General features: G+C 46.3%; 1 long non-coding RNA gene across 1 annotated transcript in view; it reads left to right on the top strand.

The window, feature by feature from the left end:
• The window catches only part of LOC114587214 (uncharacterized), a 102,977-nt gene extending 78,778 nt beyond the window's left edge, over positions 1 to 24,199 (top strand). The window contains exons 2-3 of the long non-coding RNA XR_013390999.1: positions 21,792 to 21,850; positions 23,381 to 24,199. This is a non-coding gene — a long non-coding RNA (uncharacterized LOC114587214). The remainder of the gene's footprint in view (positions 1 to 21,791; positions 21,851 to 23,380) is intronic.
• The last annotated feature ends 3,330 nt before the right edge of the window (positions 24,200 to 27,529 follow it).

Genomic DNA, 27,529 nt, shown 5'->3' on the forward strand with positions numbered 1-27,529 from the left:
TAATGAAAGGGGAATGGAATTGGATAAAACACATGCTAATGAATAGAGGGCGGCTCAGGAATGGCTGTATGAAGTCCGCTTACAATAATTAGTCAGGGCCTTTGAGGGTAGGACACCTGAAGGCAGTTTTTGTCTACAAGGGAGGGACTTGCAGTCCTGGAATCGTATAAAAGGACTTGCTGCCCATGATTCGAACAACAGCTCCTCTCACCTTCACCTGAGTACTTCTCCTGAGATCTTGGTAAGTGAGAGAACTCCATGCTTTTTGCTGCCTATTCCTTTCCAAACTTCACTCTTTTTGTCTCCTTCTTTGAACCCAGACCTGGCTCTCCTTGCTCATCTTCTTTGTCATTTCCTAGGGCACTTTGGCTATGAAGGAAGGCTCCTTTCATATGGAGGCAGAGCAATCCTCCACCTAGTTCAGTCGTGTCTACAGGAGGGATGTGGAATATCAGTAGTAATCACAGAGTTGCTGGACTACAACTCCCATAATTCCTGGCCATTGCCTGTGCCAGCAGGGCCTGATGGGTCTTGGAGTCCAACAACACCTGGAGGCTCACAGATACCCCCACCCTTTTCCTGGTCCACACGGACTGCTGCTGGGGGCTCTCCGGATTTTTAGCAGGGCCCCTTTAAGCCTTAACTTGCTTCTTGGTGTAAGTTTAGCTTTGGAACTGAAAAAGCATTAAATAAAAGGGAAGAGTGTAAGGAAGGAAGAGGTTATTACGAGGCCATATACCTTCCATTGCAAAACATCTTAAGGGCTGTGGCATGGATGACAGAACATACCTCCTTTCTGTTGCTGGAGAAAGGGTGGGAAACCTGTGGCTGCCAGGGGGCTGTTGCATTCCAAATAGCATCGAGCTCAGCCAGTTTGGCCAAGGGATGATGGGAGTTGGAGGAAAAGTTAATATTACAAGAAATTGGATTTTTGGGGTATTATGAGATTCCAACTAAACATGAAGATGAATATGAATATGTGACCACTGAAGGCATTGGGCTATCAATGGTCAGATATTTATTTAATATTTTTGTAGTGGGCTGGGTGTTCATCAGTATGCAGATGACACCCAGCTCTACCTCTCCTTTAAATCGGAACCAGTGAAGGCGGTGAAGGTCCTGTGTGAGTGCCTGGAGGTGGTTGGAGGATGGATGGCAGATAACAGATTGAGGTTGAATCCTGACAAGACAGAAGTACTGTTTTGGGGGGACAGGGGGCGGGCGGTTGTGGGGGATTCACTGGTCCTGAATGGGGTAACTGTGCCCCTGAAGGACCAGGTGCGCAGCCTGGGGGTCATTTTGGACTCACAGCTGTCCATGAAGGCACAGGTTAATTCTGTGTCCAGGGCAGCTGTCTACCAGCTCCACCTGGTACGCAGGCTAAGACCCTTCCTGCCTGAGGACTGCCTCACCAGAGTGGTGCATGCTCTAGTTATCTCCCGCTTGGACTACTGCAATGCACTCTACGTGGGGCTACCTTTGAAGGTGACCCAGAAATTGCAATTAATCCAGAATGCGGCAGCTAGACTGGTGACCGGGAGTGGTCGCCGGGACCACATCACTCCGGTTCTGAGAGATCTGCATTGGCTTCCAGTACGTTTCCGAGCACAATTCAAAGTGTTGGTGCTGACCTTTAAAGCCCTAAACGGCCTCGGTCCTGTATACCTGAAGGAGCGTCTCCACCCCCATCGTTCAGCCCAGACACTGAGGTCCAGCGCCGAGGGCCTTCTGGCGGTTCCCTCATTGCAAGAAATAAGGTTACAGGGAACCAGACAGAGGGCCTTCTCGGTAGTGGCGCCTGCCCTGTGGAGCGCCCTCCCAGCAGATGTCAAGGCAATAAACAACTATTTTACTTTTAAAAGACAACTGAAGGCAGCCCTCTTTAGGGAAGTTTTTAATGTCTGATGCTGTACTGTTTTTAATATTCAGTTGGAAGCCGCCCAGAGTGTCTGGGGAAACCTAGCCAGATGGGCGGGGTATAAATAATAAATTATTATTATTATTATTATTATTATTATTATTATTATTATTATTATCAATCAACAATGTATGATAAACACAACAAAAAATGGTATCATTCAGAAAAAGGGTTTATGTATGAGAAAGGGAAGGACACAAATATATAACAGAATTAATATCTTACATTTCTTTGAGTTTTCCTGTGCTCTCACACCCTTCATAGTTTATTCTGAGGGGTCTGGACAACCTTCAACTCCTAGAAACCTAAAAGAAAAGCATGAAAATGTAATAATTTCAGGGTTCGCAGGAACAGACAACGGTAAACGAGAATGCTTTTAGATCTTTTCTCAAAGTCTATCTATCATAAGGAGATACACACACATCAGTGTGGAATGTGTTCCAAAAGGGGGTTGCTGCCTGGAAGAAGACCATCTCACGAGGTCGCAAGGGAGATAAACCCGTTGGTGACACCACCAAGAGGTCTCCAATGCTAGACTGCTGCAGTATAGCTGGCTTGGGATTTTTTAATGATAGGGGATTTTTTTAATGGACTTGCAGGTTGTGTTATAATCTCCCCTTCTTCCTCTCCGTCTTCACTGGTGATGGTAGGGCTTGTTGTTAAGCTTGTTGTTTTGTTATAAATCGGATGCGTGACTCATGAATAAATTGGATGAATGTTTGCTCATCATCTTTTCAGATCCAGTACCCATCACTCCAAAATGACCTGTGGCTACAATTCCTCCTGCTGTTACCCAGCTGGCGGTCTGGGATCGCTGAAACCAAGTTGTGGCTTTGGGGGCTTTGGGGGCTTTGGGGGCTTTGGGGGTTCCAGTGGTGGCGGAGTGTCATCAAGTAGCCTCGCTATACATCCTGCTGCCAGTGTTGGTTGCATCACTCAGACACCACCATCGCAAGTATGCATCCAGCCAGCTCCAGTTTGTGTGACTATCCCAGGAGCAATGCTCGCTGCCACGTGTGAGCCAGTTCGTGTGGGAGGACATACCGCCTGTTTGGGCACATCCTCCTTTGGAGCTGGCCTGGGATATGGCTACTCTGGACGCTATTCGTGCTATTAAAGGGAGCACTCAGATCAGCAGGATGCCCTCACCGGCAACTGACGAACTCGGCATGGCTTCCCGACTGATTATCTCCTGGGCCTTGGTGCCAGAAGTGCCAAGCGTTCCCAGTTAAACCACCAAGTTTACAGGATTCCCAGATGTTTGGCTCATCCATGCTTGCCTTACAAATGTGCAGCTGCTTTCTAGGATGTGTTGAGCCCAACTTCTATTCACTTTGCATTTCTTCTTCTTCTTCTTTGTCTTCTTCTTCTTCTTCTTCTTCTTCTTCTTGGCTTTTGCTGTGGAATGTATCTCCAGTTGAGGCACAAATGTTTGAATGCATCCAACTTGTATTGAGCTTGAATGCCATAAAAACACAATACAACTCCTAATGTGTACATATTATCAGTGTCATCAAGATCAATGTTTGAATTACCTTACTGCAATGCCTCGAATGCAATTCTTCATTTGTTTCTGGAATGGACATGTTCTGTCTTCCTCTTATGCATTAAACTTAGCTTCAGCATAGCACCTGTTCTCTGTGGGTTTCATTAATGCTTGCCCCTCACTCCAGCGCCAACACCCAACTTTGATCCATATCCCTGAGAAACATAACCCTTTTTTGTGCGTGGGGGTGGGGCATTTTACTCTTCAAAGAAAAATTGCGCCATAAAATGTGGGAGGTTGGGAAGAAAAAAAACCATTACAAATAGCTCAGCGTTGTCTGGGAATTTTGTGGGCATGCTGCCAAGTTGAATAAAATATTTTTGGGGGAGGTAAGCTCTGCCCCACATAATCGTTCACATAACATGTTGCAAGTGTCAGTGTTGGAAAAAGAAAAGGTTCTGACCTCCTTTTTACTCCTTTGCCTAGTCCTCGGACCCTAGTTGGCACAAGAGAGTCTTTGAGAAAGAGTATTCTTGCAGAGTATCTGGTTTAATTCTTAAAAAGTCATCTTCTCCAACCATGATTGACAGCTTTTACACACACCAAATTCAACCAACTTTTTACCATCCAACCAACTCACAAGCACACACAATCAATGACCACTCTACATGTACAAGCATGTGTAGGTTGCATGAGTCATGCATGAGTCTTTGCCGATTTAGTGTAGGCCGCTGACTCATGCTGACTCAATTCCTTTTGTATTAAAGAAACAGCGGCTAATTTTAAGCCATGACAGCACGCACACTAATTGAATGGCAATGTCCATCAGCTTTGGGGTGGCAGCCCCCTCAAATAATTTATTAGGGGGAGATGACAAAGGCAAAGAAAAAGCCATTCTACTTCCGGGTGTGATGGCATTGCAGTCAGACCACATGGCCTCCACACACAGTGGCGTCTGGCAAAGCCCCACATCATGGCCCCCAGCCAGCCAATCCAGTCGACCAGGGGGTGTGGCTTATCCCCTTTAAAACAGCCACACAGCCAAGGGGATCTCCCTCTTGTTCCAGCTTCCATGGAGGCCTCGGGGTCTTGACACACAAGCAACAACCAAGAGCTAATTGAGTTTGGAGGAAAAGAAATACCTTAGAGTTGGGTGGGAAGTTTGTAGGGGGAAACGGCCCTATCCCCGTAAGGGTTAGTTCTTCAAATGTCTCAACCCCTTCTCCTTCTCAGGAGATCCCATGAGCTGCCACCTCGTTTACTGCAGGCTCTATGAAAATGGAAATTTAGACCTGTCACACAAATGACAGCAGAGAACAAGCCTGTGTGTTTTCCTCATATATATAAATGTTTTCTTCTTCCATGTCCCATTCCATGAGGACATTCATAAACCTACATAAAGTAGGATTAAAGCCGCATAATGGAACTGGGAATTGGACAGCACCAATGCAGAGACTGCGGGGAAATAAACTCCATACTATATACCATAAGCATTTCTCTTCTTTGGAAAGCAGACAACAGCCCATGGCCTATTTAAAGAACAATAACTTCATAATTGGAAAATGTTTTTAGCTCTAGCTGGGGGAAAAGAAACAGGTATTCCAAAACTGAGACAAAGTGGATTTATTCATCTTCTTGAACAACATAGCTAGCTCATGAAAATGTGAATTAATCACCTCTGTTCATCTGCAGACAGAATACATCACTTGTGACCAAGATTCCTATATCTGGGTATATCTATTAGTATTCTCACTCCAAAATATCAGAGACAGAGGCAGAGAAAAGGAAATGGGAGGAAGCGGGATTACCTTGAAAACTCATGGAAGCTTCATGCATAAGCAAGTCTGACTCTGTTCACTTTGAAATTGTATTTAAAAGAAAAAAATCCTCCACTCATACTGTAGAAACAAAATGAGACTGCTGACATATTCATGAAGCCACAAAATGGGTGAGACCAGAGTCAGTGGCAGACAGAGGCAGCTCTTTCTAGTTTTGTTCCCATCCTCCTTCTTCCTGAATTGAACATCTTCTCCCATCCCTAAAAATGCAGGCGTTTTGCAGAACGGTCATTTTGAAAATGAGTTTGCTCAGTTCCTGAGGTATTATTCTCTTTGGCCCACTTCAATAACAGATGATTTAGTTTCACGACATACAAATTTCTCCTAAGTGGTAGGATTATAAATCTTTATTACAGAAATCCAAGGAAATTTGCATTTGAGATGAAAATAGACACCACAACATCCCACACCTCTGGGGCATAAAATGTGATAATTCTTTGTAGAAGCTTATTATGCTTAATTGCCATGGAAGTTCTGGAGGGGACATAAATTTGCACATGGCTCTAAGTTTGCTGCTATGGATACATAGGAGCATGTGGGAATGTTGCCTTCAACCTCCTCATGGGTCAGATAACCCATGTCATGAAGTAGTGATCCTTTGAGCAAGTATAGCTGGGTGGGGCCACTCAGGCAGGTGGGAACAATTAGTTCCAACAGCGGGAGCATGTGATGGGGCTAGTTGATTGCCAGCATTCCCCAGCCTGTATAAATCTTCAAGTTAACCTGTGCGAGGAGGGAGAGAACATGCCACGTATTACTGAGGGCCTTCTCGGTAGTGGCACCTGCCCTGTGGAACACCATCCCATCAGATGTCAAGGAAATAAACAATGACCTGACTTTTAGAAGACATCTGAAGGCAGCCCTTTTTAGGGAAGTTTTTAATGTCTGATGTTTTATTATGTTTTTAATTTTTAACATGTTTTAATATTCTGTTGGGAGCCACCCAGACTGGGGTATGTATGTATGTATGTATGTAAAGTTAAAAGGTAAAGGGACCCCTGACCATTAGGTCCAGTCGTGGCCGACTCTGGGGTTGCGGGGCTCATCTCACTTTATTGGCCGAGGGAGCCGGCGTACAGTGTCCGGGTCATGTGACCAGCATGACTAAGCCGCTTCTGGAGAACCAGAGCAGCGCACAGAAACGCCGTTTACCTTCCCACCAGAGTGGTACCTATTTATCTACTTGCACTTTGACGCGCTTTCGAACTGCTAGGTTGGCAGGAGCAGGGACCGAGCAACGGGAGCTCACCCCATCACGGGGATTCAAACTGCCGACCTTCTGATCGGCAAGTCCTAGGCTCTGTGGTTTAACCCACAGCGCCACCCACGTCCATTATGTATGTATATATAAATATTAAGACTTGCTATTTGATGTCCTGTAGCTGGTGCTGGAGAAGAAGCCAATAAAATCTGGTAACCCATTCATTGCCTACGTGTGATTGATTAGTAGCTTGGAGGGAAGATTCAGGAAAGCGACCCCCTCCTTGGCACTCCATACCCTCCAACATTTCTCCAATGAAACTAGCGACATCCTAAAGAAAAGTGGGAACATTCCAGGATCAAATCAGAAACTGGGATGGCTTCTCTAAATCAGGGATGTCCCTGGAAAACAGGGACACTTGGAGGGTCTGAAATACTCGCAGGAGGGGGAGGGGAGGGGGAGGGGAGCAATGTGTGTCTGTCAATCACTACCCATCCTTAGGAAGCTCCAATTCATTACAAGTTCCACCTTCTGTGTTTTCCTCCTTTCTTCTCACAGAACTGAGTGAAACACTGATCCCTGATGGTGGATTTCAGCCAGGCTGAAAGACTGAGCTCACCTAATTTTACAGCAGGGAGTGAGTAGGAGAGCACTGTCAATGTGTCATTGAAGTACGGTAATTACTCCTTTTGCACCTCAGGTGCAATTCCTAACAACTGTCTGGAAGAACAGGCTATAATAATACCCTGCAGCAATCTGGCATAAAAATCTCAAAGGAATGGCGTGGAGTCAAAATAGAAAGCCACAAAATTGCATGGCTTCTAGCTTGACAGCAGAGGGAGAAGTTCCTCTTAAGATTAGAGAGTAGCGTGAGGGAGGGAAAGAGAGAGTTGTATCGGCTGCATTCAAAGTGGAGCCTCTGTGGATGACAGCAGTCTACCCCTAAAGCACAGGCACTAGGGCCAAACGACAGGGATAACTGGTGCCTTTAGATCTCTCATGGGAGGATCTGACTGGTCAGAGTTGGAAGGAGGATACTGGATGAACTGGGTTGGCCTTGTGGTCTGGCAAGGCAATTCTCCATTAATGGTTTTTCTGCTCATCCCCTAGAGCCTTCTACACCTGAGTAGTAATGTTGGCTACACATATAACGAATAGCTGGCCCAATTACAGTGGCACCTTGGTGGTTGAACTTAATCCATTCCAGGAGGCCGTTCGACTCCCAGAACTGTTTGAAAACCAAGGCCTGGCTTCTGATTGGCTGCAGGAGCTTCCTGCACTCAGTTGGAAGCCGTGTAGGACGTTTGGCTTCCAAAAAAACATTCGCAAACCAGGACACTTCTGGGTTTGCGGCGTTTGGGAGCCAATTTTTTTCGGGAGTCAAGCCATTCAACAACCAAGGTACCACTGTAGAATCATAGAATTGTAGATTTGGGAGGGACCATGAGGGCCATACAGTCCAACCCCCTGCAATCCAGAAACCTTTTGTCCAAGGTGGGGCTCAAACCCACGACCCTGAGGTTAAGAATCTCATGCTCTACCAACACAAACACACACGATTGAGGGGTGACATTATCATGTCCTGCCTGTGATCTTCGTGGAGGCATCTGGTAGGTCAGGTGTTAGAAACAGGGCAGAAAAGAGCAGTCAGAATGATCAAGGAGGTTCTTATAAAATTATGTAGGGCAGAAAGTGGATACTAGCTCATGGACAACCTGATCAAACAGTCTTATGTTCTTGTTTGAGGCTTGTCCATTAGGACAAATGTGGAAATACCCCCTAACCATAGTCTGCCCTTCTTACTGGCACAAACCAAAGGTGGTGCACAGATGCAAGAAAGAAAGAAATATATTATATGCTGCTAGTGGGCTCCCCAGATGAATCTGTTCTGCCACTACAGTAGTACCTCGGGTTACAGACGCTTCAGGTTACAGACTCCGCTAACCAAGAAATAGTACCTCGGGTTAAGAACTTTGCTTCAGGATTAGAACAGAAATTGTGTGCCGGCAGCAGGATGTCCCATTAGCTAAAGTGGTACCTCAGGTTAAGAACAGTTTCAAGTTAAGAACGGACCTCCAGAACGAATTAAGTTCTTAACCTGAGGTACTACTGTATGTGATATAAGATGCTGAACTAGATAGCCCTTGGGCTTGATGAAAAGCTTTCCATAGAGCATACATTTTTCTCTCTCTTTCCCCTTGTGATGTGGAATATTTTTTAATGAAAAATTAGATTTCAAAAAGCTCTGGCCCTCTAAACATTGTTGGACTACAGCGCCAATAGTTCCCCAGCCAATTCCCCAACATGACCAATGCTCAGGGAAGATGGGGTTTATAGTCCAAAAATATCTTTGTTGGCCAAAGGCTCCCCCACGAGAGTCATAGAGCAGGAGTATTCAAAGAAGTGCCCTCCATATGTTCTGGAACTCCAAGTCCCATCATCTCTAACCATATGACAACTTGGGTGAGACGAATTTGACGTGGAGACCAACAAATTCTGGAAGATGCCACACTGGTTACCTTGTGACAGAGGATGAAGTGAAAGGAGGGGAAGAAAACTCAACAGAAACATTCTATAATATGCTGAACATTTTAATGTGAAAATGAAGGAAGAAGTCAGTGGAAATGACTCAGGGCAGCTGGAGATAAATGCAACAGGGAACACTGAAAAAACAATAATCAGACATGTTGACATGTAGACATCACAAAGACAAAGCTGATAAATCATTGTAGGCTAAGCCAACAGGGTTGACCACCAGTCTTCACTTTGGCCATGTTGACTTAGTATCTTTCATAGTTGAAGTAGCTGTGGTAGAGGGTCCTGGTTCATCAGTAATGGGTGGAATAGAAGGTGATAGGTGTGGCTGGGAAACAGGAGCCTGCTCTTCAGATAAGCATGCCAAGATAGGAAAAACTCAAAGGACTAAAGTAAAAGCAGCATCTGGATTGGTAAGAGAAGTGCTGAGGCCTCACAAATCCCACAGGTTCCACAGTGGGGATTCTGGAGCACTCAGCATTTCTGAATACCATGTTCATTCATTAAGCCGAGGATCAGAATCTTGAGACCAGAATCTTCTTCCTTGGATGTTCCGTCAGTGTTGTTTCTGAGATTAACATGGCCAGCCTTTTCCTTGGTAGGAAGCTCGGCCAAAAGGGACACAAATCCTTATGACACGGTACCCTGGAGGACACGGCAGACCAGGATAGCAGGGGATGCACCCTGTGATGGGGCGATACCCCCGAGGACATCCCCAACTCCGGCCAGGAAACTGTGGACGTTGTGGGTAGCAGCCTGGATACTGATAAGACAAGGAGTCAAAGCTGGATAATGCATCCATTTCTGGCTCATAGAAGTCTTCCAACAGCATACTGTCATTCAGGAAAGACATGTTGGAGCAGGTAGGGTAGATCTGAAATGACATTTGGATACAGGAATTATGATCTACTATTATTGGATTAAAAGAGAGGTGCAGAACCTCAGATCCAGGTGCCAACTACAGGCCCCTCTAACTAGCCCTCCAAACTCTTCCCAAGTCACACATCCTTCTTGACAGCCACACCCCTTCTTCTGCACAATTCACAACTGACCCTGACCCTGCTTCGAGTCCCTTTTTTTGGCCTGCCTGGAAGGTGTTCTTGAAATCTGTCAATTCCTCTCGCTTGTCTGCAAGGAAGAGACAGGGGAGTGTGCAATTGTATGTAGAAATTTGCCCACTGCAGAAAAGGTGTCATTTACATTTATTACTCCTCCCTCTTTTGTCTCTGGCGTCTCCCACCATTGGCTATATGTCTTTCAGAGAGAGGGGTGGGAAGAGAGAAAATTGGCCCAAGCTCCTGATCTTAGTTGTACATCTGACCAAAGGCTCATCCACTCTCGCATCCTGTTCTCACAGTGGCCAGCGAGAGGACCCAATGGGAAGCCCATAAAGAGGACCTTGTTGAAACAGCACTCTCTACATTGCTGTTTCCCAGCACTGGCATTCAGAGGCTCCCCTGCTTCTGACACTGGAGGTCTATCATAGGCACCCGGGCTGGTAGCAAGGACACTGTTGCCTAAATCTGCAACTGATCTCCCTTGTGGTGGGATTCCATGGCAAGAATGAATGCCTCTGCAATACATTGCATCCACCTTCTCAAAGCATGTTGCTTTCCTTCTACTGCATCTCTTCCATTGCATGAGGAGAATGTGCCCACTTGAGGAAGGGGCCATAGCTCAGTGGCTGAGCATTTGCTTTGCATGCAGAAACTCCTAGTTTCAATCCCCAGGATCTCCAGGTAGGGCAGGAAGAGTTATTGAATTCCCATAACTCAAGTGGCTCATCATATTATTTTTTCCCATGCAGAAGGTTCCACGCTCAACCACCAGCATCTGATGATAGGACTGGGAAGGGCCCGGTCTGAAATCCTGGAGAACACTTGTTGGTGAATGTAGACAGTACTGAGCTAGGTTGACCAGCGATCTGACTCAGTAGAGGAGACTTCCCTCTGTTCCGTTTGAACCCCCCAAATTCCCCAAAATTTTCTCTGTAGGAAATATTTTTATGGACCTAGTGTCTCCAAACAATTCAGCTATGCCAAATTCAGAGACTCTTTTCTTATGTGTCTCCCAACAATTTCAGCTATGCCAAAGAGACCTTGTGTCTCCAAACAATTTCAGCTATGCCAAATTCAGAGACTCTTTTCTTATGAAGACTAGAACACCCATGAAATGGTGACCATTCATGAGAGGCATCTGAACACAAACCACAGTTCGACTGAAACACTCGTTTTGAATATTTCTCCAGAATTTTGTGCAGGGGAAAAGTTGAACATTTATCTCAACATTTCGCTCTGGGTAAGATTCAGTGGTGAGAAAAAAATATCAAGTTAGTCTGATATTTAACAACCTACAGAGAAGAGAAGTATTTCTATAAGCAAGAAACCCACAAACAGGGAACAATTTACCTGGCTTCCTGCTGGATCCGAAGAGATACTTTCAGAGTATCAGATGCTTCTGGAGCAATCTGCTGGGAGACAGCCCTTTTTATACGGTTTGTTGGCGTGCATAGAGGAAATAACTCTTGCTCAATTCCAGGAAATAAAAATTAATCGTTAGATCTTTAATTGTCAGCTGTTTCATTGAAGTGCCCTAATTATTTTGACTTCCCTGTTTAACGTTGTGTTTTTCACCCATCCTTCCCTTCGCAAAGGAAACAGGTAAACAGTGTGGGCTGGTGGTGTGGGAAGGGTGTCTGAGATTACTCGATAAAGCTGGAATCCCATATCAGCTGAACGCAATGGAGCTTACTTCCAAGTAGACACATGAGGATCGTGCTAAAAGGGTTTTTTTTAGAATACATTGAAGAAAATTTTCAGCTGTGTATTCCCCCTCCCTGTTCCATAAGAATATTATCAGGGGGTGGGAAACCTGTGGCCCTCTAGATGTTGCTAGACTCCAGATCCCATCATCCTTAACAATCAGCTGTGCTGGCAGGCACTGATGTGACATTTATTTATTTATTTATTTAGCCAAATTGCTGAAAGCTATAAAACTAGGGAGAAGAGAAATGCATTATCCTTAACATGCAAATACAATAAGGAAACATTGCAATTAGATAGATAGATAGATAGATAGATAGATAGATAGATAGATAGATAGACAGATAGACAGACAGACAACTAACTCAACCTGGTAGGCTTGGTGAAATTAAAATTTATCCCTTTTGTAAACCACTTTGAGGCTTTTTTTAAAAAAACAATGAAGCGGCATATAAATGTCACGTGATAAATAAATTATTATTATTATTATTATTATTATTATTATTATTATTATTATTTATTTGTACCCCGCCCATCTGGCTGGGTCTCCCCAGCCACTCTGGGTGGCTTCCATAGAAACCAAAAAAACACAAAAGTATCACAGATTAAAAACTTCCCTGAACAGGGCTGCCTTAAGATGTCTTCTGAATGTCAGGTAGTTATTTATCGCTTTGACATCTCATGGGAGGGCGTTCAACAGGGTGGGCAACACTACCGAGAAGGCCCTCTGCCTGGTTCCCTGTAGCTTTGCTTCTCGCAATGAGGGAACCACCAGAAGGCCCTCGGCGCTGGACCTCAGTGTCCGGGCAGAACGATGGGGGTGGAGACGCTCCTTCAGGTATACTGGGCCGAGGCCGTTTAGGGCTTTAAAGGTCAGCACCAACCCTTTGAATTGTGCTTGGAAACGTACTGGGAGCAAATGTAGGTCTTTCAAGACCAGTGTTATGTGGTCTCGGCGGCCGCCCCCATTCACCAGTCTAGCTGCCACATTCTGGATTAGTTGTAGTTTCCGAGTCACCTTCAAAGGTAGCCCCACGTAGAGCGCATTGCAGTAGTCCAAGCGGGAGATAACTAGAGCATGCACCACTCTGGCGAGACAGTCCGCCGGCAGGGAGGGTCTCAGCCTGCGTACCAGGTGGCGTTGGTAGACAGCTGCCCTGGATACAGAATTAACCTGCACCTCCATGGACAGCTGTGAGTCCAAAATGACTCCCAGGCTGCGCACCTGGTCCTTCAGGGGCACAGTTACCCCATTCAGGACCAGGGAGTCATCCACACCAGCCCGCCTCCTGTCCCCCAAAAACAGTACTTCTGTCTTGTCAGGATTCAACTTCAATTTAAAATGTTTTCAGCCTTCCTGATAGGAATAGGCAAGGAGTTCCACAGCACTGTGCTACCACACTGAAAGACCAAATCATTGCAGTTGCAGAAGGAAGATTGTGTAGCACAGATCTTATTTATTTATTTTAACAACACTCAGCTGGGCCTGGATGGTTTGTATTCTCAGGAGTAAGCTTGCATTCACAAGTGGGGTTGCACCCCTGCTGGCTCTGCTGGCCAACCCCCTCCTGTTCTCTCTTCATTAACCCCCTAATGTCAGGGCTGGTTAGGCTGCAGGTCACAATGGAGACTCAGAGCAATAATGTTGATTCTTTATTCGAGGAAACAGAATACAAAGAAAGAAACCTCTGGCAAGACTGACCACTAACAAAACAGTTGCCAGAACTGTTGACCTGAGCCTCCCAGTTCCCCCTAAGTCTTCCTCTCTCCAGCTGTTTACCCTGCAGTCTTAAACTCCATCAGCGAGGGGTTTGCCCTGCGATCTCTGGGTTCCTTGTTCTGCAAAATGCAAAGCCCTCCGTGCCCTTGGAGACAAGAGCTGAGGGAAGTTGATTACAGTAGGAATGGCAGGCTCCTGAGAATCTGTAGCAGCCTCAGCTCTCACCTCCTCAGCTGCCTGTCCTACCTCGGCAGAGCTTTCTGCCTGTTCTTCGTCTCTCTCACTCAAGCCTGTTGCTTTTTCAGCATACAAGGATTTTGCCCCACTCCACCCCTTCATCCTCTGACTTGTCTTCATTATCCCACCACCACTCCCCTGGCTCTGAGCCTTCCTCTTCTGAAGCTTCCTTATGGGTTCTACGAACAGAGTCTCCCACCATTCCTCATCATCCTTCCCTAACACCTAAAGCTCCCCCTTCCCACTCCATGCAACTACAGATCTGCCAATGCAGGCGGCATGATGACAGCCTTACATTTCTATGTATATCAGAAGATAAGTTATTTGCACTGTGACATCATACTGTTGCTTTCACAGTTTGACTGTTCAGGCGTTGACTGCTGTGCTAAACCTGCTCTGCTCCCAAATATATGGCTTCTGTTTGAAACATTGGCATGGTGCCATGACATCACAGCACATCACAGACAGTAGTCTGTGTGTTTTTAATGGAATGTTTGTGGTAGGAAAAGTTTTGAAGTGTTTTCTGGAAGCTTCAGACCTTGCACAGATCGCTACTCATGCCTGAAAGCTTTGACTGTGCAGATCAACTGGAATGCAGGATACACTTGAGAGTGCAAACCATCTTGAATGTGCAATGAAAAAAGAGGACTGTCATGGGCCTAGATCAGAAAATGACACCCTATCACTACTCTTTCCAGTCTTTTGAGGACTCTCATCATTTGGCTATTTGGCAAGCAATGAAAACTGGCATCCTCAACAGGTGTTTTAGTTTTATTAGTTTGGCACACAGACATGATCTGTTATAGCGTCAGTGGGCGAAGCCGTTTCTTCTTAACACACCTTTTACTGGAAAGGAATGAAGAAACCAGAAATAATTGGGCGTATGGCTGAGCTTATTAAAGGCATTTCTTAGATGAGATGAGGAGAGCGATCTTCTACAGAGCACACCTTCTATAGGTCCTAAAACGAAGACTCAGCTGAGTCATAGAAACACCTCCATCCAAAATGTCTGCAAGCCTGAAGGCACATGAAATAGTTGAGAAAATTCACTTATTATCTGGGCAGTGCACACTAAATATTATCTGAGTCCTAATCGGAGAGCATCTCATCTGACTCAGGATGATGCTGTGCTGACACATCGCAGATGTGGGCCCCCAGCTGAATTTGACAGGGAGCATGCACATTTTAATTAGTGTTTAAAACAGTCTCTCCATATTGGGTTAGGACATTGTCAGCACTCCACGCATCCACATTGGTGACCACATGCTTGAGGTGGTAGATGATTTTGTCTACCTGGGTTCCACCATAGCCAGCAACCTTTTCACCGACAATGAGCTGGACAAGCGTACTGGCAAGGCCAATCATATTGGCAAGCCAGGGTATGGGGGAATGTGATGCTAACATCCACTAGCAAGATGAAGGTCTGCTAGGCTTGCATGTTGAGCATGCTGCTTTATGGAAGTGAGTCTTGGGCAACTTACAGCTGCCCCAGAGCAATGCCTCAATGCCGTCCACATGCAGGCAATGGTTTTGGGCATCACGTAGCAGGACTGAGTCCCAAACAAAGATGTGTTCTCCCAAGCCCAAATTTCTAGCATGTTTGCACTGACGTCTACTCTAGTTCAGTCATGTCCACAGAATGGAAGATGGCAGGTTCCCCAAGGACATGCTCTATGGGGAGCTGGATTCTGGCACCAAGCCTATTGGCTGACCAACTCTTCTTTACAAAGATGCCTGTAAGCCTACATGAAGGCTGGCAACCGCAGCCTGCTGTGTGGGAATCCCTTGAAGATGATTGCAGGGCCTGGAGATCAACAGGTCATGTATCCACAGCAGTGACCAGAACAGGAATGACCACTAGAAGAAGAAGAAGAAGAAGAAGAAGAAGAAGAAGAAGAAGAAGAAGAAGAAGAAGAAGAAGAAGAAAAGTTTGGATTTGATATCCCGCCTTTCACTCCCTTTAAGGAGTCTCAAAGCGGCTAACATTCTCCTTTCCCTTCCTCCCCCACAACAAACACTCTGTGAGGTGAGTGGGGCTGAGAGACTTCAAAGAAGTGTGACTGGCCCAAGGTCACCCAGCAGCTGCATGTGGAGGAGCGGAGACGCGAACCGGTTCCCCAGATTACGAGACTACCGCTCTTAACCACTACACCACACTGGCTCTCACTAGGAGTTGCACAGAAAGGAGAAATGCCATGGTGCATCTGCAGCAGCACAACCGGATGCCTTCATCTGCCCCAGATGCAGCAAAACTTGTTTCACCCGCATTGTTCTCTGCAATCATAGCAGGAGCTATAACCTTCCAGTAGTTTCACACCACCCCCAAAAGCACACTCCTGAGACATGCAGATGCCAACCAACCTTCTCCCCCCCCCCCATGTTGAACCAGAATTAGACATCTATTTTGGGGGGAGGGAGAAGCAATGGTGGTTGGTAGGGTGGCTTACTTGACTTCCCAATGCCACACATCACTGCACCTAACCAACAGGAGAAGTGGCAAGGTAGCAGGGAACCTGATGGGTTGAAATGAAGGGGAGCAACGCCACCATATTGGCCACTGCTGGAGAGAAGGAAATGCAGACATCTCCTTCTCCCTTCCATTCTCACTGCAAGATCCCCACCACCACTACTCTTTGATAGCATCAGATGATGATGATGATGATGATGATGATGATAATTTATTTATACCCCACCCATCTGGCTGGGCTTCCCCAGCCACTCTGGGTGGCTCCCAACAGAATATTAAAATACAATAGTCTATTAAACTTTAAAAGCTTCCCTAAACAGGGCAGCCTTCAGATGTCGTCTAAAAGTCTGGTAGTTGTTTTTCTCTTTGACATCTGGTGGGAGGGCGTTCCACAGAGCAGGTGCCACTACCGAGAATGCCCTCTGCCTGGTTCCCTGCAACTTGGCTTCTCGCAGTGAGGGAACCACCAGAAGGCCCTTGACAATGGACCTCAGTGTCTGGGCAGAACGATGGGGCAGAACGATGGGGACCGAGGCCATTTAGGCCATTAAAGGTAAAGGTAAAGGTACCCCTGCCCGTACGGGCCAGTCTTGACAGACTCTAGGGTTGTGCGCCCATCTCACTCAAGAGGCCGGGGGCCAGCGCTGTCCGGAGACACTTCCGGGTCACGTGGCCAGCGTGACATCGCTGCTCTGGCGAGCCAGAGCTGCACACGGAAACACTGTTTACCTTCCCGCTAGTAAGCGGTCCCTATTTATCTACTTGCACCCGGGAGTGCTTTCGAACTGGTAGGTTGGCAGGCGCTGGGACCAAACAACGGGAGCACACCCCGCTGCGGGGATTCGAACCGCCAACCTTTCAATCGGCAAGCCCTAGGCGCTGAGGCTTTTACCTACAGCGCCACCCGTGTCCCTATTTAGGCCATTAAAGGTCATTAAAGGTCAGCACCAACACTTTGAATTGTGCTCGGAAAACGTACTCATCCTGGAATGTCCCACATTTCCTTAGGATGTCCCTATTTTCATAGGAGAAATGTTGGAGGGTATGGAGTTATCCAACCCACCAGAAGGCCCTCAGTGTCCGGGCAGAACGATGGGGGTGGAGACGCTCCTTCAGGTATACTGGACCAAGGCTGTTTGCTCATGGTGGATCCATTCTGACATGGAGTAATAAGGCTCAACCTCAACTCTATCCAGCTGAATCCCAGGTGGACAGGGGTGACATCTATGTGGAACCATGGGGGCTGAGCCCCACCCCAAAAAAAATCAATGAAGGGGCCGGTCCCCCATAAAGTTCTACTGTGGTGCATGCACACAACGTGCTGACATCATGCACACATGGTGCAAGGCATGCACACACGATATGGTGACATTGTGTGGCCCCTCAATCATGAAGGCAAGGTGGCACACCTGTAGGTGGACATAATTCAGGGATCTGGGCATCGGCTGGATGCAATGCACAGCCATATTCATTTTCCAGAATCCCCCTGGACTTCTTTTAGAGGTGTTGCCAGACTAGAACCACCCACCCACTCAAAGAAAAAACCCCATCGTTACCCAAGCACATCTCATATTTTGCAAGGGATTAAGAGCGGCATGAGATCTAATCAGTGATCATTACTGTAAGTGTGAACCACTACAACCTTGAATCAGTGGCACCACCCAGGTTTGCAACTTCTTCCAAAGCTTTTATGTGGTTTATATATAGGTCGCACTATTCATGCAGAAAAAAACTATCTCAGGGGGATCATGGAGAACCAAGGCCACACCATATGTCGTTGAACTCCATCCCCTATCAGCCACAGGCATCATGGCCAAAGGTAGGGATGATGGGAGCTGTAGTCCAGAAACACAGTTTCCTCTCTTCCTGGCCTGTGTAGTCCAGCATTGTGTTCTCACAGTGGCCAACGAGATGCAGTCTGAGAAATCTGGAAATGCAACATCATGAGTGCAATGGAACATTCCCAATAGTGATCTCTGGATACTTCATTCAGAGACTTAACAAGCAAGACATTTTGAGAAAGAAGCTCGTTTATACTAGAGAACTTCCTGGATTTCCTGAGGGACAAGGGAAATTTTTGATTCACCGTGCATTTGATTGGGAATGGACCAGGATTGATTGGCCTTGTTTTGTGGATTTGCCACACCCAACTGCCCTCTTAAAGAGACTCAGGTGGTTGGGTTCAGGGTAGGAGTTGTGGTGTAATCAGATGATGCAGTCTTGCATTAAGGGCTCTCCTTGCCAACCTACTTGGTTCTGATACTGACGACGAAAGAATACAGAGAGTAGAACCTAATCTAGTTCAACTCTGTACAGTGGTACCTCGGGTTAAGAACTTAATTCATTCCGGAGGTCCATTCTTAACCTGAAACTGTTCTTAACCTGAAGCACCAGTTTAGCTAATGGGGCCTCCTGCTGCCGCCGCGCCGCTGGAGCACAATTTCTGTTCTCATCCGGAAGCAAAGTTCTTAACCCAAGGTACTTTTTCTGGGTTAGCGGAGTCTGTAACCTGAAGCATCTGTAACCTGAAACGTATGTAACCCAAGGTACCACTGTATACAAAATACGAGTATATTGCACACTAAATATCTCGATGCAACACATACTATAACTCAGAATAATGCAAATTTACAATACACACACAGTATAAAAATATTTATATATACAGCCTTCTCACAGAACTGTAAAAGGTAAAGGTAAAGGTACCCCTGCCCGTACTGGCCAGTCTTGACAGACTCTAGGGTTGTGCGCTCATCTCAGTCTAGAGGCCGGGAGCCAGCGCTGTCCGCAGACACTTCCGGGTCACGTGGCCAGTGTGACGAAGCTACTCTGGTGAGCCAGAGCCGCACACGGAAACGCCGTTTACCTTCCCGCTAGTAAGCGGTCCCTATTTATCTACTTGCACCCAGGGGTGCTTTCGAACTGCTAGGTTGGCAGGCGCTGGGACCGAGCAGCGGGAGTGCACCCCACAGCGGGGATTCGAACCGCCGACCATGCGATCGGCAAGCCCTAGGTGCTGAGGTTTTACCCACAGCGCCACCCGCGTCCCATCACAGAACTGAGAGAGACACTATTCCCTGATTTCTGATTTCGGGTTGGTTAGAAGACTAAGCTTATCTAATTTTAGAGCAGCAGGAAAAGTTACCTTTTTTGCAGCTGAAAGGTAATTCCTGGCAGCCTTCTGGAAGAGCAGCTACAACAATAGTCTGAGGCACAAAATTGCAGGACCTCCAGCTTCCCTGCAGAAGTTGCTTTTACAATGGAAGGGTAGCATATGAGGTGGAAAAACAACACCTTTGGGCTCATCTGCACTATCTCCAAAACTGGGGGACATGTTAATTTAAGAAAAGACAACTTTCTGCTAACTAGCAGTAACATACTAAGGTTTTCAGAACAGATCACTTGGTGATTTGACAGGTAGCATGCAATTAACATATCCAGTGCTTTTTGTTCTGGCGGTATTCAAGGGTACGCAGTACCGGAACCATTCCCCCCCCCCCAAATGTTAAAAGTGTGGCACTAGCCTGGGATGGAGACGCTGTTTTACATGCTACTTAAAATGTGGATGCCCCCAGACAAATTCAGTTTGGGGCCCAGATCAAAGGATGTGTTCCACTCCAATTAGATACAATCAAGGGGACCCTGCACAACCCTGATAATGAGTGAAATTTCTCAACAATTGCCTGTGGTTTCAGTCTTGCAGACTTCTTAAGTGGAGGTGTTTCTATGACACAACTGAGTCTTCATTTAAGACCCATATAGGTATGCCCTGTTTCTTAAATTAAATGAGGCTAGTGATGTTTCACTAGCCTCGTTTCATCTAAGAAACACCTTTAATAAGCTCAATCATCTCCCCAATTATTGTTTTCTTTCCCCTTTCCCGTAAAAGGTGTGTGAAGAAGCTGATTCACCTAATGAGACGACTGCAGAATGTGTCTGTGTATCAGCGTAATCAAACAAAACCACCTGTTGTAGATCTCTGCTTTTGTTTCTTGCAACTAAACAAAGGTTGCTACTTTCCCCAAAGACTTCAAACAGAGGCGATGGAGTGTCATTTTCTGATCTGGGGCCCTTACACATGTCTTTTTCCTTGCACATTCAGGGAGGTTTCCACTCTCAAGAGCACCCTTGCAATCACACATTCTCCTGCATTCCAGTTGATCTGCACACTCTAAACTTTCAGGATGATCATATGGCATGAGTAGCAATCTGGGCAAGGTCTGGAGCTTCTAGAAAACACCCCGAAACTTTTCCTACCACAAATGTTCCATTAAAAAAACTGTCCCTGATGCTCTATGATTCCATGGAGCCCTGGCAATGTTTCAAGTTGAAGCTTCTTCTTCCGGACCAGGGCAGGTTAAGCACAGCAGTCAATGCCTGAACAGTCAAACTGTAAAAGTAACAGTATGATGTCACAGTGCAAATTACTTATCTTCTGATATACATAGAAATGTAAGGCTGTCATCATGCAGCCTGCATTGGAAGATTTGTAGAGAGAATGGGAGGGGGCTGGCCAGCTGAGCGAACAGGCACGTGCAAACCCCACAGATTAAATGAAAAGGGGAGGATGGATTAGATAGATAGATAGATAGATAGATAGATAGATAGATGATATAGATAGATGATAGATGATAGATGACTGATGAATAAAATGTTTTCAGCAGGTGTCTAAAGCAACAGCAAGGTGCCTTCCTGATAGTAATAGGCAAGAGTTCCATAGCACTGTGCTGCCACACTAAAATATTTCCAGTCTTTTGGCCATAGCAACAACCATTTATGTTCTCCAGTTGTCAAATTCCCTATTGTAGGTATATAGTTCAATAGAATATTATCCTCTGAAAAGTGGAACTTTTTTACACGGTCATATTTCTCCCCACAATTGGTATATATACGACATTGTAAAAACATGTGTTTTAAAGAAGCAGTCACTCATTGTTTGTTTTATTTAAAAAAACTCAGTAGTTTACAAGAAGAATACATTTTAATTTCAGCAAGCCTACCAAGTTGTGTAAGTTATCTATATTTCTTCTTTTTTGCAATTTTTACTTATTGCATTTGCATGTTAATGATAATAGCATTGTTTGCATTTCTTTTCTCAGTAGTTTATGGATTTTAGCAGAGTTTTGATTTACTGATTTATTTCTATGCTACTTACAGGACTTTTTGATTAAACAATTTAGCAATTTTGCTAAATAAATGTCACATCAGCACCAGCCAGCAGAACCAAAGGTCAAGGGTGATAGGATTTAGAATCTAGCAACCCCTAGTTCCCCATCCCTGAAAATCTTCTTCAATGTATTCAAAAACAAACTTTTAGCACAATCCTCATGTGTCTACTTGGAAGTAAGCTCCATTGCGTTCAGCTGATATGGAATTCCAGCTGTATCGAGTAATCTCAGACACCCTTCCCACACCACCAGCCCACACTGTTTACCTGCTTCCTTTGCAAAGAGAAGGATAGGTGAAAAACACAACGTTAAACAGGGAAGTCAAAATAATTAGGGCGCTTCAGTGAAACAGCTGACAATTAAAGATCTAACGATTAATTTTTATTTCCTGGAATTGAGCAAGAGTTATTTCCTCTATGCATGCCAACAAACCGTATAAAAAGGGCTGTCTCCCAGCAGATTGCTCCAGAAGCATCTGATACTCTGAAAGTATCTCTTCGGATCCAGCAGGAAGCCAGGTAAATTGTTCCCTGTTCATGGGTTTCTTGCTTATAGAAATACTTCTCTTCTCTGTAGGTTGTTAAATATGAGACTAACTTGATATTTTTTCTCACCACTGAATCTTACCCAGAGTGAAATGTTGAGAAAAATGTTCAACTTTTCCCCTGCACCAAATTCTGGAGGAATATTCAAAATGAGTGTTTCAGTTGAACTGTGGTTTGTGTTCAGATGCCTCTCATGAATGGTCACCATTTCATGGGTGTTCTAGTCTTCATAAGAAAAGAGTCTCTGAATTTGGCATAGCTGAAATTGTTTGGAGACACAAGGTCTCTTTGGCATAGCTGAAATTGTTTGGAGACACATAAGAAAAGAGTCTCTGAATTTGGCATAGCTGAATTGTTTGGAGACACTAGGTCCCTAGAAATATTTCCTACAGAGAAAATTTTGGGGAATTTGGGGGGTTCAAATGGAACAGAGGGAGCTCTCCTCTACAGAGTCAGATCGCTGGTCAACCTAGCTCAGTACTGTCTACATTCACCAACAAGTGTTCTCCAGGATTTCAGACCGGGCCCTTCCCAGTCCTATCATCAGATGCTGGTGGTTGAGCGTGGAACCTTCTGCATGGGAAAAAATAATATGATGAGCCACTTGAGTTATGGGAATTCAATAACTCTTCCTGCCCTACCTGGAGATCCTGGGGATTGAAACTAGGAGTTTCTGCATGCAAAGCAAATGCTCAGCCACTGAGCTATGGCCCCTTCCTCAAGTGGGCACATTCTCCTCATGCAATGGAAGAGATGCAGTAGAAGGAAAGCAACATGCTTTGAGAAGGTGGATGCAATGTATTGCAGAGGCATTCATTCTTGCCATTGAATCCCACCACAAGGGAGATCAGTTGCAGATTTAGGCAACAGTGTCCTTGCTACCAGCCGGGGTGCCTATGATAGACCTCCAGTGTCAGAAGCAGGGGAGCCTCTGAATGCCAGTGCTGGGAAACAGCAATATAGAGAGTGCTGTTTCAACAAGGTCCTCTTTATGGGCTTCCCATTGGGTCCTCTCGCTGGCCACTGTGAGAACAGGATGTGAGAGTGGATGAGCCTTTGGTCAGATGTACAACTAAGATCAGGAGCTTGGGCCAATTTTCTCTCTTCCCACCCCTCTCTCTGATAGACATATAGCCAATGGTGGGAGACGGCAGAGACAAAAGAGGGAGGAGTAATAAATGTAAATGACACCTTTTCTGCAGTGGGCAAATTTCTACTTGCAATTGCACACTCCTCTGTCTCTTCCTTGCAGACAAGCGAGAGGAATTGACAGATTTCAAGAGCACTTTCCAGGCAGGCAAAAAATAAATGGGAAGCAGGGTCAGTGTCAGTTGTGAATTGTGCAGAAGAAGGGGTGCAGCTGTCAAGAAGGATGTGTGACTTGGGAAGTGTTCTGGGAGCTAGTTAGAGGGGCCTGGAGTTGGCACCTGGATCTGAGGTTCTGCACCTCTCTTTTTATCCAATAATAGTAGATTATCAGATCTACCCTACCTGTCATTTCAGATCTACCCTACCTGCTCCAACATGTCTTTCCTGAATGACAGTATGCTGTTGGAAGACTTCTATGAGCCAGAAATGGATGCATTCTCCAGCTTTGACTCCTTGTCTTATCAGTATCCAGGCTGCTACCCACAACGTCCACAGTTTCCTGGCCGGAGTTGGGGATGTCCTCGGGGGTATCGCCCCATCACAGGGTGCATCCCCTGCTATCCTGGTCTGCCATGTCCTCCAGGGTACCGTGTCATAAGGGTTTGTGTCCCTTTTGGCCGAGCTTCCTACCAAGGAAAAGGCTGGCCATGTAAATCCGAGACACAACATTGACGGAACATCCAAGAAAGAAGACTCAAGATTCTGATCCTTGGCTGAATGAATGAATGTGGTATTCAGAAATGCTGAGTGCTCCAGAATCCCCACTGTGGAACCTGTGGGATTTGTGAGGCCTCGGCACTTCTCTTACCAATCCAGATGCTGCTTTTACTTTACTCCTTTAAGTTTTTCCTATCTTGGCATGCTTATCTTAAGAGCGGGCTCCTGTTTCCCAGCCACACCTATCACCTTCTATTCCACCCATTGCTGATGAACCAGGACCCTCTACCACAGCTACTTCAACTATGAAAGATACTAAGTCAACATGGCCAAAGTGAAGACTGGTGGTCAACCCTGTTGGCTTAGCCTACAATGATTTATCAGTTTTGTCTTTGTGATGTCTACATGTCAACATGTCTGATTATTGTTTTTTCAGTGTTCCATGTTGCATTTATCTCCAGCTGCCCTGAGTCATTTCCACTGACTCCTTCCTTCATTTTCTCATTAAAATGTTCAGCATATCATAGAATGTTTCTGTTGAGTTTTCTTCTCCTTCCTTTCACTCCATCCTCTGTCACAAGGTAACCAGTGTGGCATCTTCCAAAGGTTGCTGGTCCAAAGGTCAGAGATGAAGGGGTTTGGAGCCCCACAACATCTGGGAGGGGGGCGACACATTGCCTACCCCTGCTCTATGACAAGCACAACTAACCCCCTTATGCTGGTAGCCATTGTCATCACATATTCTGGCAGCAGATTCCCAAGTTTATTCATTGAAGAACTAGCTCCTTTTATGGTTCCTAAATCTGCCAAGATGGACCACAGAACTAACCCTTCTGCTCGCTCACTTCTGATAGCCTCAATGCCAATCCCTTCCCTTGAGAGAGGGAATAAGTTCTAGCTCACGCCTAGAAAGGTAAAAAGGTAAAGGACCCCTGACAGTTAAGTCCAGTTGCAGATGACTCTGGGGTTCTAGCACTCATCTCGCTTTACTGGCCGAGGGAGCCAGCGTTTGTCCGCAGACAGTTTTTCCAGGTCATGTGGCCAGCATGACTAAGCCGCTTCTGGTGCAACGGAACACCAAAACCAGAGCAATGCACGGAAACAATGTTTGCCTTCCCTCCAGAGTGGTACCTATTTATCTACTTTCACTTTTGGGTGTGCTTTTGAACTGCTAGATTGGCAGGAGCTGGGACCGAGCAATGGGAGCTCACCCTGTCATGGGGATTCGAACCACCGACCTTCTGATCTGCAAGCCCAAGAGGCTCAGTGGTTTAGACCACAGAGCCACCCACGTCCCTAGCTCACGCCTACTGTATCTTTATCTTTGGCCAAGTCAGGTTGAACAAACAGAGGGTCCCTAGTTAGACAGGATTCAATCACATCACACGAAAATCCAGCAGTTCAATTAAGGTTGGTTTGGTGTTCTCCCACAACCATAGGTGTCAACTCCCTGGGGCCCTGGGTGCCAGAGCAGCTCCAAAATTCCTCATGAAGGAGCTGAGCCCCACAAATTTCAGCAGCAGGGCCATGCACACTGCATGGCACCCACGGCCCTGGGCACCCACGGTCACGGCATCAAGTTGGCACTCCTGCCCACAACAGACTTGGAAAAAAATGGATTTTTCTGATAAGGTGGTGGCTTATCAGTGGTGACTTGTATCCACTGAAACTGGCATTACAGGAGTGGGAGCCTGAACTAAGAACAAGCAGAACCAGCTAACTCTAGTTTAGTCCCCACCCTCCTCTCTGCTGAGTTTTAGAAAGGCAACACTGAGACTAAGGAGAAGGAAGGTTGGCAGGCACTACCACCACAACCTGGACTGGTTCCTAGTAAGAAGGCAAGCATGTAGGTGGGGATTGGCTGAGTAGCAGGCATCCAGGGAGCCAGTGGTGTAGTGGTTAAGAGCGGTGGACTCGTAATCTGGTGAACCGGGTTCGCGTCCCTGCTCCTCCACATGCAGCTGCTGGGTGACCTTGGGCCAGTCACACTTCTCTGAAGTCTCTCAGCCCCACTCACCTCACAGAGTGTTTGTTGTGGGGGAGGAAGGGGAAGGAGAATGTTAGCCCCTTTGAGACTCCTTTGGGTAGTGATCAAGCAGGATATCAAATCCAAACTACTCCTCCTCCTCCTCCTCCTCCTCCTCCTCCTCCTCCTCCTCTTCTTCTTCTTCTTCTTCTTCTTCCTCCTCCTCCTCCTCCTCCAAAGGGAACAGCAGTGAGACTAAAAGGCAAATAAGGGGCAGAGGGGTGAGGTTTTGTGACATGGGTAGTTGGGGCTTTGAAGGGGGCGGGGGGCGGGGATGAAATAACAGTAGAACCGTGATTTGTTAAAAGCATGCCACCAGGCATAGCATAAAGCTGGATTTTTGCTTTGCATAAATTGATATGTCATCCAACCAGCTGTTTTGAGACAGTGCAGATGAGGCCAAAGAGATGGATTTTCTCCCGCATATGCTACCATTCCAATGTAAGAGGAACTTCTCCCTCTGCTGGAAAGCTGGAGGTCCTGCAATTTCCCAGCTCGCTCTTTTGACCTCCACTTCATTCCTATGAGATCTTTCAGCAAGGGTGCCTCAGGTCATTGTTATAGCTTGCTGTTCCATAGGCTTGTCAGGAATTGCCTCTCAGTCTATGAGGGTTCCATTTGAAGGGCAGCTACAGACTGATTCTCTCCTCACATGCACCACTCCCTTGTTGTAACAGCAGTATCTCCCTCTGCTGGCAGGCTGAGCCTAATGCATCTTAAAAAGGTAAAGGGACCCCTGACCATTAGGTCCAGTTGTGACTGACTCTGGGGTTGTGGCGCTCATTTTGCTTCATTGGCTGAGGGAGCCGGCATACAGCTTCCGGGTCATGTGGCCAGCAGGACTAAGCAGCTTCTGGACAACCAGAGCAGCGCATGGAAATGCCATTTACCTTCCCACTGGAGCGGTACCTATTTATCTACTTGCACTTTGACGTGCTTTCGAACTGCTAGCTTGGCAGGAGCAGGGACCGAGCAACGGGAGCTCTCCCTGTCGCGGGGATTCAAACCGCCAACCTTCTGATAAACAAGTCCTAGGCTCTGTGGTTTAACCCACAGCACCACCCGCATCCCTTAATGCATCTTACCAGGTCACTATTTTGACTCCAGTTGGCACTACTGTTCTCATCACCCCTGACCACTGGTCCCACTAGCTAGGGATGGTCATTTTGGACTCACAGCTGTCCATGGAGGCGCAGGTCAATTCTGTGTCCAGGGCAGCTGTCTACCACCTCCATCTGGTACGCAGGCTGAGACCCAACCTGCCCACAGACTGCCTCGCCAGAGTGGTGCATGCTCTAGTTATCTCTCGCTTGGACTACTGCAATGCGCTCTATGTGGGGCTACCTTTGAAGGTGACCCGGAAAATACAACTAATCCAGAATGCGGCAGCTAGACTGGTGACTGGCAGTCACCGCTGAGACCACATAACACCAGTCTTGAAAGACCTACATTGGCTCCCAGTACGTTTCCGAGCACAATTCAAAGTGTTGGTGCTGACCTTTAAAGCCCTAAACACCCTCGGTCCAGTATATCTGAAGGAGCGTCTCTACCCAGACACTGAGGTCCAGCTCCGAGGGCCTATTGACTATTCCCTCACTGCGAGAAGCCAAGTTACAGGGAACCAGGCAGAGGGCCTTCTCGGTAGTGGCGCCCTCCCTGTGGAACACCCTCCCACCAGATGTCAAAGAGAACAACAACTACCAGACTTTCAGAAGATATCTGAAGGCAGCCCTGTTTAGGGAAGCTTTTAATGTTTGATGCATTACTATATTTTAATATTTTGTTGAAAGCCACCCAGAGTGGCTGGGGAAGCCCAGCCA

Source organism: Podarcis muralis, chromosome 16 (genome assembly GCF_964188315.1).
Source record: "Podarcis muralis chromosome 16, rPodMur119.hap1.1, whole genome shotgun sequence".
NCBI classification, from domain to species: domain Eukaryota; kingdom Metazoa; phylum Chordata; class Lepidosauria; order Squamata; family Lacertidae; genus Podarcis; species Podarcis muralis.